Here is an 11,384-nt window from a genome sequence, read left to right as displayed (position 1 = left end):
CCGAGGTATTACAAATTTAATAAGAACTGGACTGAAAATCAGGGCGAAACAAGTCTTATGCAGTGACGAATTGAAATTTGACATTTTTGTTTCAAATTGTCATCGACATCTACGGATGAGGTCAGACACGTGCAATAGTGAGCGTCACAGCCATCTGTAAAACACAGTGGAGACTCTGTCATGGTTTAGCTCTGCATTCAGCCAGTTTCTTGACAGATAGATGGGAAAATTAATGCAGAAAAGGAGCATCAGGCTTTCTTCCACAATGTAAAACCGTGTGGAAAGCGTCTGATTGGCAACAGCTTCTACAGACAACGCTCCCAAGCACACTGCCAATGCAGTACAAACATACTTGGACAGAAAACACGCAGTGGAACATTATCAGTCAGGACTGGCCTCCCCAGGGCCTGGACCTCAATAATATGGAAGCACCGTGGGATTATCCTGACAGAAAACTGATAAGATCAAAAGAAGAGCTTGGAGATAAGTAATTCTCCAGAATTTCTTTAAGCTCTCGTTTTGGTCTCCACCAGCTGCTGAGGGGATGGTCTGGCTCTCATGGTGCAAACTGTCATTTCATGCATCAAAACTATTAATAATACTTTGAAGCCTTGCTTGTGGATATTGCTGCAAATAAAAAATAACATATAAACGAGTAAAACATTTGGTTAAACACTTCAGCAAATCAGTTTCATGGTCTGCTTTAAACTGCTTTGCCCCTATAACATAAATGTAAATCAACAAAGACAAGATAAAAACATAAAGATATCTTTCAATCCACCTTCCCACCCCACTTTCAAATAAACAGAAAGCCTTTTCAAACACTTCTTTCATTAACCTGAAGTCAGCCATAAATAGATCAATTCCGAAACAACTTAATTGGCATTAACTTAATGATGTGCACTTTGCGAGCCTAATGGCTCAATTTTGGATGAAGAATGAGAGTTGGGTTTGGAAAGTGTAAGCTGTTTGGCAGCTGCATGTGTTTACACTGCTCTTTTCTAATGAGAGAACTTCAGGTGGAGAGTTAAGTACTCAGCTCATGGGGTCAAGCTGTGCCCTTCCACCTGGTTTGTGGAATTTAGAAGCTCGTGTCTCACATCCAGGTCTATCAACTTTCATGTGTGGCCAGTTTGGCGCTCTGGGAACAGAGGCAAAAGGATCTGCTGAGTACTCTAAAAGCTGGCGAGAAACTGCAGTTTGGGCCAACTGCTTTATTGTTAAAAACTGAGTCATATAAATTAACTTTATCACATATAAGCTGAACAAGCTGGAGGTGATCAATTTAGTCCCACAAAAATGGCCTTTACTGTGTGAAAGAAACATAATTAAAGCCCTCAACAAAAGAGGGGACGTGCATACTGCACCAAATTAAAGATTTATCTGTGAGAGTGTGCCTTATGTGGTCTTTGACATTACTGATTACAGAGCACGTGCTACATCAAGTTACTGTTACTGTACCCTGGGAACGCTGAAACGTAAGGCCATACATAATTAGACAGTTAGCACCAATCCTCCCCTACATATAAACACTCCCTTCACCACAACAGATAGGCCAAGCAGTTAAAATTGTCCCAACAGCCCCAATATCGTCTCTTGGAGTCTGAAACACTCTGCCTGTGCTATCAAGGACTGAACTTACTGTAACCCACACAATAAAATCCCAAGGGGAGAATGAAATACAATACTCACCTCAAAAGACCTCATTTAATCGACTGAAAAGTCTCCACAGCGCTACAGCAGAAAAAAAATCCAGTGACCTATCATAAACTTATATTTAGCAATCAAAGCTCCAATCAGAGCACTGACAAATTAGGGGTATATTGTACTTAAGCATAGAATTACAATTCTATTTCTACAGATCGAACATCTCCGCAGGCATCGAGAGAAGGTTATTTCAAAGCTTTCATTAAGTCTTTCACGACCCAATTCTCTGCTGATGTGAAACAGCACAAAATCTCTGCAGTTTGTGGTCGCATGCACCAACACATACCCATACTTGAGAGTATTTCAAGAGTGACCAAGCATCACTTTGCATCTAAAAAAACGCAAAGAATTCTCAAAGAGTACAACATGTACTCAGACAAAAAATAAATAAATAAATAAACGCACACATAAAAAGTGTTTTTTTAAATCATTAATTTGGGTTGTAGTGTCCAATTTTCCTTTTCATTTAGTTGTTAACGTGACGTTTTCAGCAAACAGTAGCTTCTATTGTGTTATCAAAGTCTGCTTATTGGTCTTGGAAAGCAATATGCTTTTTAAAATGTGGTATAAATCAGATCAATTTCAAATTTCACTTGAGCAGTTTTATTTCAGTCTAAAGCCAATGTGTTAAATAAAGATATTTAAAAAAAAATATTACAGAAGTGCCAACTTTTCTACATAATAACTTCACCTTACACAGTCTGAAATTGAGACGAACGTTCTGGGATGTTTATTTGCCTAATTTTAAAACTCAGTAAAGACCAGGTGATTTTTTAAAAATAACGTACTATACTGACAAGTAAAACCTTTCTTTTTGCCATGATTTTATCTATTACTCCACATAATGCAAAAACTAACTGGAACACTATTAATTTGAATACCAGAAATGTATTTATCCCTAATTTTTTTAGATTAGGGATTTGATTTTCTCAAAAAAGCAAAGACGCTAAATTATCTTAACTAATGCCTTATTTCATCACTACATTTTTAGGTGAACTTTTTAAAAGGTTTGTAGATTTAGTTACTTGAGTATAACACTACTTAATTACTTCCTTCAGCTTTTTCTGGTCTATCGTCTGGTCATCGATGTCCTCTGTCAGTGATGGATTATTTGGTGAATGATGTATCCACTATAGCTTTCAGCATCTGCTCAAACTCCGTGGGTCCAGATGTAAATCAAAGAGCGGCCGTCATTGCGGGAAAAGCACAGTGAATCACAGCATCCTAAATAAAGCTCTCTAGCTTTCCTTTGTCTAAACACCAAAACCAACTTTCAGCTCTATAACATAACATTGTGTATGCTTAACATGTTGCTTAACGAAGCAACAAAACCATGGCAACAGCCACTATTATATGTATGAGTAAACCAGAGCGGGCTTGTTGTTAAAGCCCATAAAATCTAGGGTAGTGCATTTGCACGCTGTGTTTATAACCTGTGGCATAAACTGCTTTATATATTTTCAACCCTTTGTCTTGAAACTTTAGTGAATGTTAGATTAGACGAGAAAAAAGCCAAACTGGTCTGTGTTGTATCGTCTAAGCTTCCTTCTTATGGCTTATGTTGAGTCGCCTAATCTTACATAGAGCACATGCACAGAGTGCCAACTCTGATTAATAATTGAATTATGAATTAAAGACACTGCTTACATTATTACAAAGTAATAGATACATCTTTTTTTAAATCTCAAATCATGAATAAAACCAGAAACCGCCAACTTTTAAAAAGAATACTTTGTGTGAATGATGAACAAACTGAGTTTTCTGTAGTGGCTGTGATTTGAAAAAGCTGAGCACACCTTCCAGCTAGGACCTGATTTGAAAATATTTTTGACAAATAGTCTGTGCACCTCTGTATGACTACACATAACAGTCTCTTTTCTTTATCCCCAGGTGATTACTGACATTTAGAGTCTATCGCTGCATTTCATCACAGGGCAGAAATCCCAAAATGTCTGTGGAAGCACATTTCAGCTCTCCCGCTCTATCTGCACAAGCAGAAGGGAAAAAACAGATTTTCATAGTCTGCAGCTTAAGCTAAGCTCTCAGTTGGCGGCTGATGTCAAACTGGTGCAGACTGACAGACTGGAGCGACTGGGCAGCTTTTAATTCTCAAAAAAAACCCTGCTTATAATGTAAGGTTCTGGCACATTTCCGACCTTTAATTTGGAAGAGGGTGTTTCACAGTCATGAAACACTAAAGAGATAATGGCTAGTGAAAGTACAGCTTAGAGTAAATGCGTGTGTTGAGGTGTGGAATATAATTAGTCTAATTTCAATGAAGCAAACCGCTTGTCTGTGAGGTTACAGAGGGGATCAAACTCAACAGAGGGGTTTCGCACTGTGATAAAGTGAAAGTGAAGGGCTTTGAAATAAGAACACAAACATGAAACCTATCTCATTTAGGCTTTTAATCTGTCATTTCAGCAAGGAAAAGAGCAAATGTATGCAATTTTTGCATGACAAGGCGACAAAAGAGGCCAATCCAGTCATGAGAAATGCAATGTAATCACCGATAACAGACGTTTTCCAGTCACTTATAAATCACCCCTCACTTTTATGTCAAACATATAATGTATTTAGGCATACTGAAGTTCAAACTGAGCATCAGGACGGGGAGGAAAGGTGATTTAAGTGACTTTGAATGCTGGATGGTTGGTGGTGCTAGACAGGCTGGTTTTTAGCAACTAATCTACTGGGATTTGACCATGCAACTATCTTAAGGGTTTACAGAGAATGGTCCACAGAAAGGAAAATATCCAGTGAGCTGCAGTTCTCAGGAAAAATGTTGATGGGAGAGATAAAAGGAGGGCGGCCACACTGCTTCAAGCTGACAGGAAGGCAGTAACTCAAATAACGACTTGTTACAACCAAGGTATGCAGAAGAGCATCTCTGAATGCAAAACAAAAGCATAATGGAGTTTCAGTGGTGTGAGTGGGGGATATATTGTTGGCAAACGATGAGCATTTAAACACCATGGTCTACCTGAGCATTGTTGCTGACCATGCCCATTCCTTTGTGACCAGTGTGGCATCTTCTGATGGCTGCTGGAGCCTGCCACAAAGCTCAAATCATCTCAGAGTGGGTTCTTGAATTTAACAATGAGCTCAGTGTGTTTAAATGGCCTCCACAGTCACAAGTTCTCAATTCAATAGAGCACCTTTGGGATGTGGTAGAATGTTCTCATTATGGTTGAGTAGCTGACAAATCGGCAACAACAGTGTGTGATACTATCATCATGAACCGAATGGCCAGCAGGGATTGACCTCAGTTGTTAAAAAGAATTCTGATTGTATAGAAGTCTACAGGAAAGTAACTGCATGGTCCCAGCTGTTAGTTTTAAGACTCCTTCAATACAGCATCATACGTAAATTATTGTGCCACTGAGAGCAAACCAGACAATAAAGCAGGACAGGCTTTATGGTGTGGCTCCTCGATGACTGACAAATCACTACCAAATGAGCGTGCAGTGGTCTCAGGTTGTCAGTCAAATCCACCACCCACCACCTACTCATGGCATCGAGTTGCAAAACATCAAAACGGTGAAGGCCAAAATGCCAAATTAAAGGCTTCAAAACAACAAGCCCAAGAAACAGATGATCTCATGATGCCTTTGTTCATCTTTTATGACGACATCACTCTTATCGACTTGTTTCCAGTTTCAACAAACGCTGTAAAAACTTGGAAAAAGCTGTTCACACTGTTGTTCTGCATCAGACAGACAACGACATCTAATAACTCCTGAGCACAGGAAAGTATTGAGCAGAAATACTGTTAGTTTTTAGGAGTTAGCAGTAAGGCCAGAAACACTGCACTAAATAAAATGCTAATATTACACTGTATATTATGCAAAAATGCAAAAGTTTACTAATCATCACTGGCATTAATTTATTTAGGATATGTTTAAAGTCTGTGCTTGAGCACAGCACAGATGCACACTGCGACTAGCTTTCTTTGGTGATCCTGTGAAATTAAGTACAGTATATACCAATATACCCCAAATTATTAGAAAGTAATCTGTGTTTATATAAATGCACAAATTGACCTTATAAAAACCAGTCAGACGGCTGAAAATAAAATAAACATTCACTGCCCGAGTACTTACCACCTAAAAATGGCCAGTTTTGGCACACTGAGTGACATGCACGTGGCAGCACAATCTGCTAGTGAGGGGGTTTTCCATTTACGGGAAAACATGTCTGATCAAATGTTCTATCCCTTTATTAGAAAGCCACTTGAGAAAGCTGTTGCCATCTAAATGCGACTGCAAGAGTTTCCAGACAGAGTCCACCTGTCTGTCTGGAATAAGATGGGTTTCAAACAGCAGCGGCAGCAACAACCACAGTTTTACTCAACCACATGCTGTTGCAAACCAGAAAGTGACTAGACCAATGTAAACACTGTAGCAGAAAAAGCGCAGCAGTATTAAGACTGTAATTCTCTCTTCCTTCACCACAGGACCTCAGACTTCCACATTTGGAGATTTTGTTTGAAATACAGAACCGTAAATAGCTGAGAAAAAGACAAATTGGAAAGTCTTTTAAGTCTTATGTGTCCCATTCAGCCGAGTTAGCAGTTCACCTTGTGCCACTTGACTGTCCAGCTCCAACTCACTGCCATAGAGGAAGACATATATTTACAGGGTTTAAGAGAAAAGCCCATAACCTTGGAAAATAGTATTTACAGTAGATGCATTATCCAGAAAAAAGATTATAGAAGAGATTAACAGAGGCTCTTTGTCGGGAAAGAAGGTCAGAAACCCAAAATAGTCATCAGGCCTGTCCTAGAAAGATTCTGCAGCAAGCTGTCATTGCAGTTAAAGCTATACATGCTGCAATTGAGGGAGAGAGCTGGAAGTGACATTATAATTATTACGTTAACAGGAAAGGAAAGTCTTACATGTGGATCGGGCCGGTTAACAGGTCTCCAGTCGTGGTCACTTAAGACAGCTGCAGTGTGCCTAAATTACAGAGCACAATGACTCACACTCTTTCTGTGTTTAAGACCACTTGGCTCTGCTCGCGAGGGGACAAGCCCTCACAGTGAACTCGACTCTCCAAAGCGAAACTGATGGTTCAACAAAATGACAAACTCCTTGTTCTGCTTTGCAATGCTGGATGTATTACTGGCTGTAGGAAAAATAAATCATCTAGACCCTCCAAGAAGATTATAAAATCCTGTTTCCTTAGCTTCAATCCGCTGGATGTCACAGAAGCTCGGCTACAAGTCCTCCCAGCAGGCACCTAAGGTTTAGTCACGCAAGTAAGAATTTTATGTACAAGCGCACAAAAAATGTTATATGCCTCTAAGTTCTAAGCGTGCATATTCCTTGTACAGCATCTTGAACTCCAAGTTACCTGCAAAGCATTTGGTGTTTCAACAGCTCATTTCATGTAAATTTGGGTCTAATAGCTCCTTTAAAGATGTACTAAACCATGTTTTTTGTCAGGAAAAAAAGTTTAAATTGCTTGTAATTTCACAGCATCATGCAGAACTGCAGACACGGGCACTACATCATACAATTCTGACTAAATGTGGACATTTAGTCAGAATTGTCTATTTTAGGCTACAAGTTCTCTTACAGTTTCACTACAGATTTGTTTTGTCTAAATGTCAGGGACGGTCTCACATGACCTGTGGTTAGGCAAGTTTAATGCACTATATTTTCCTTTATAGTAGGCGATCAAACGATACACTGAAGAAGAAATACCTCGGACCCTTGCTGTGTCAGACAGCTTTCCATTTCCACAGTCCCGGCCCATGTAAAGCTCTGGACAAACTCACTCAATACAAATGTTTTTGGATCCACCTTTGGCCCGTCTCTTCGAAATATTCTGCAAATATAAAGTCTGGTCCCAAAACCCCCTTAAACAAACACAATGAGACGCCAACTGCCAGCTTGTGTGTTCTCCTCCTGACTTATTCTGGGATATTCTTGTGTTTGTGGATTACCAACAACAAACTCCAAAACATCTGCAGCGAGCCATTCGTCTGAATAACTGTTTTTCAAATAGCCAGCCAACTGAATACTTTCACATTGGTTTTTTATGGCAACGCTTCAGATTTTTGGTCACGTCTGAGTTCAGTTTACAAACCAGCTGCATATTTGTCGTTTTTATAATATTTTGCAGAGGTTAGTGTGTGTCTTTCATTACTGGTTTTTCTGATGTGTCAGTTTCCGTTTGGTGATTGGACTTTATTTTTTTCTTTTCCAATTACAAACAATAAAACTCAATAAAATAAACAAAGCACAATGACATAACTCGGATCCAATGCTGCACTGACTCAGAGCAACTAAGGGGGTGAAGCCGTTACAAAAGACTGTGTATAAAAAAACTGGAATAACCAGTTTAATAAGTTTGAGCCTACAGTACAAAACAATATAAAACTCATTTGCAAATCACTATCCAGTGTGCCCCCAGTCCTGGTCTCAAGCAAGGATAAATGGTGCTGCTGGCCAAGACGGTGATGGTGGAAACTATGCTACTGTTGGCCGAATACAGAGGAGGAGAAGAAGGGAAGGTATGTTGTAAGGCAGCATGAGGGAAGGAAAGGTAGGAGTATGTTAGTGAGAATAGAAACTTTAAATGTTGGGACGATAGAGCTGCCGGACAGAAGGAAAAGAGGAAGAACAGAAAACATTCAAGGATGTAGTGAAGGAACAGGAGAAGCTTGTGTGACAGAGGAGGATGCTGGGATAGGGTGAGATGGAAGCAGATGACCCGCTGTGGCGACCTCTAAAGGGAACAGTCGAATCCATCCATACATCACTCAGGTTCACCATGAGGCTGAAACCTATCCCTGCAGACACTGTGTCAGGTCAATACTTCATCACGAATCAACCAAACCAAATAACAAACTTAAACCTTATAAGGAGAAAACTCTGTGTGCACTATTATTTTTACTGCAACTATATTTTATAGAAAGTAGACAGCACACTATTGTTTGTTAGTGTTTTATAATGTGGACTCGTTCCCATTTAGACACAGTTAGGGTTACTGTTTCAGGCCCAGTCAAAGTATCAACCCACACAGGGTTCATCAGCCAGCAAAACAAACCTCAAAACCACAGCGATGGAGCCACGGCCCCGGCATTGTTCTGGACACGCTGTACATTAAACTCTAGCTAACTTCCTGTGGCTGTGTCTTTATATAAGGTTTGTGAATTGTGTGGGTGCTAACTCACAGGTTAGCCCCAACACTTATTTTGAGACAGACATGGCTCTTCCCAAATATAGTGTACAGAAACAACACGTGTCTTGTCTCTCCAGCGGTCATTATGGCGCAGTGCTAACAATCTGCTCCAGCAAGTGAGGTGACATTGTATTGTGTAAACATGGTTCTTGGTTGTCACTCTGGATTTGAAGCACACAAAGTGTCATTCCCCCACCACACGTTCAACTCAGATGTGATTATGAACAGACAAGACAAATAAATAATAAATCCACCTCTGCTCCTCCTGCCTTTCACAAGCACTTTCCTACACACACACACACACACTCTAACAGATTCTCTTGCATTCACTGATACAGACGGTGAAACCCTAAATTTTCACAGGCACGATGTAGCGGATTAGTCATTATCCTTAAATACAGGACTCTGCCACCTATGCTTAAGCGCTGAAAATCCCATTAAGGTCGTTTTATTTCGCTTTGATATCTTTAAATGATCCCACAGTAAACAGATAGTCTCAGCAGTCTGTCCTCTGTTTCACCGTTTGTTTGTTTCAATCCCCCAAAAAACAACCTCATGATAAAAACGATAACGAGCAAAGATCGCCTCCTCGCTTGAGGACACAACAAGCATGCGAAAAATATCTGTATGTTCTTATGACCTTTTTACCTTTGAAGTAAATTGGGTGCCCTGTAGCACCCCATAAACTGTCTGGCTGAGTACTCATTCAATTAGTTTCTGGCTGCTGCACTTCTGAAGGCGTGATTTCCTCTGCAAAACTAAAGAAAGCTGCCCGAAAATGACAGCTGAGTCAGACCTTTCTATAAGTAAACATACAGCATACTGAACTATGGAAACAGAAGCAATCAAATCAAGTAGCATTCGACTCGCTTCACTGGCAATAAGCAAGTCCTCATTTTCAGAAGTGCGTCTAGCACCAGCTTCAACAGCCAGAACGGCGATACCTTCACAAGCAGGCAGTGAGCACAAATTTCAAACTATTTCCAACTTATCGGCTTAATTACACAGCAAATGTAGTGTGTTTACGGGGGTAAAACACCCTAAAGTCAAAAGAATTTACGTTAGATTACCATGCGGTGTCTGGCTGAGGAAAGCTTTCATGTTAACACGCAGCTACATGCGTTTACACCTGGCATCTGTCAAAGAACACCCAACAGGCGCTTTCTCATTCATCCCCCCAGTTTTTCTGCCTTTCTGGATTTCAAACTGGTGACCTCCCAGACACCAGCTCTCGTCTCTAAAGCTACCGCTGCCATTTTTCAGTTACTTTTACGCTTCCGGCACCATTTGGGTCCCTGTTTGTTTTCAGGACCCTATAATTTCCCCACCAATCACTCACATAGGCCCCTGTCAAGGCTGCCATTCATAAAGTTTAAAGTAGTTTTTAGTGGTCCGTGGAGTTTATTGAAACATTAAATTTGTATCCCAGCAGTGATGGTGTATCTTTAGCCTTTAACTCACGTGCTCGGCCCGGGCCCCCTTACATCAACCACCAATTATGTGCCTCTGCTGGGTGTGGGTTGAGCCTCGGCCAGAATGTCGAAGAAACCAAAAACATCGATTCCTAGGCAGTGGAGCGCACAGAAAGAGAAACAAAATGCGAAAAGCTTTCCCTCAAATACTGTTATCATTGCAGAGTACAGGCACAAACATCACCAGCATTGCCAGTAATGCTGTCCAGCTACTCTCTGAGGATTTTAGTGAAATCCACAGGCTGTTGTTAGATACGGATGAAGGCCTGAAGAACATGCAAGGCCTCAAAATGCCAGTTCATGTCCTCTGCAGAAGGGTCAGGCAAGAAACTTTGCCCTGTCATGGCTTCCCATGCTTGTTTTTATCCTTATTTCAGCCCATGTTTGTTTTGTGGGGCATATGAAGAATCTACAAAGAGTTATGCTCCAAAATAAGAGTTTCTGATTGGACACTAGCAGCAATAAAAAAAAAGTATATATGAATCCCTGTGTTATGCAATAAAAAAGCATTGACATATGACTCCATTAATAATCTGAAACTGCAAAGCTACTAACAAGAGTTGTGAGACAAATATAGTGAAATAAATACTGCAATAATTATTGGATAGTGAAGTACCAAAAAAGCAAATACTCAAGAAGTACCTCAAATGACTCCTTAAATGACTGCTGTCACTAAACTACATGAAAAACAGCCATAAAATCTGTGCGATCTTAAAACAAGGAGCGATTCAGCTTTCACTTGCTCCCAGTGACTTTGGGCGTGTGCATAATTAGCTGTTTTCTCTGTTTTCTAAATTCAGTAAAAAAAATATTTGATGTCACATATCAAGGGTACAAAGTGACACAAAACTGAAAGCATGTGTGTGTTTTACAGTGGGGGGCTCACAAGGAATATAAGCACGAAGCGACGTCACTACCTCAAGTTTGAAGGCCGTTAACCTAATTCCTAATGGTTATTACAATGAGGCTTGCCAGCCACATCAAGCTGCTGCGGCGAAGTAATGAGAAGAGCAG

The sequence above is a fragment of the Rhamphochromis sp. 'chilingali' genome (assembly GCF_963969265.1).
Source record: "Rhamphochromis sp. 'chilingali' genome assembly, chromosome: 21".
NCBI classification, from domain to species: domain Eukaryota; kingdom Metazoa; phylum Chordata; class Actinopteri; order Cichliformes; family Cichlidae; genus Rhamphochromis; species Rhamphochromis sp. 'chilingali'.
Note: the sequence above shows the minus strand (reverse complement) of the source record.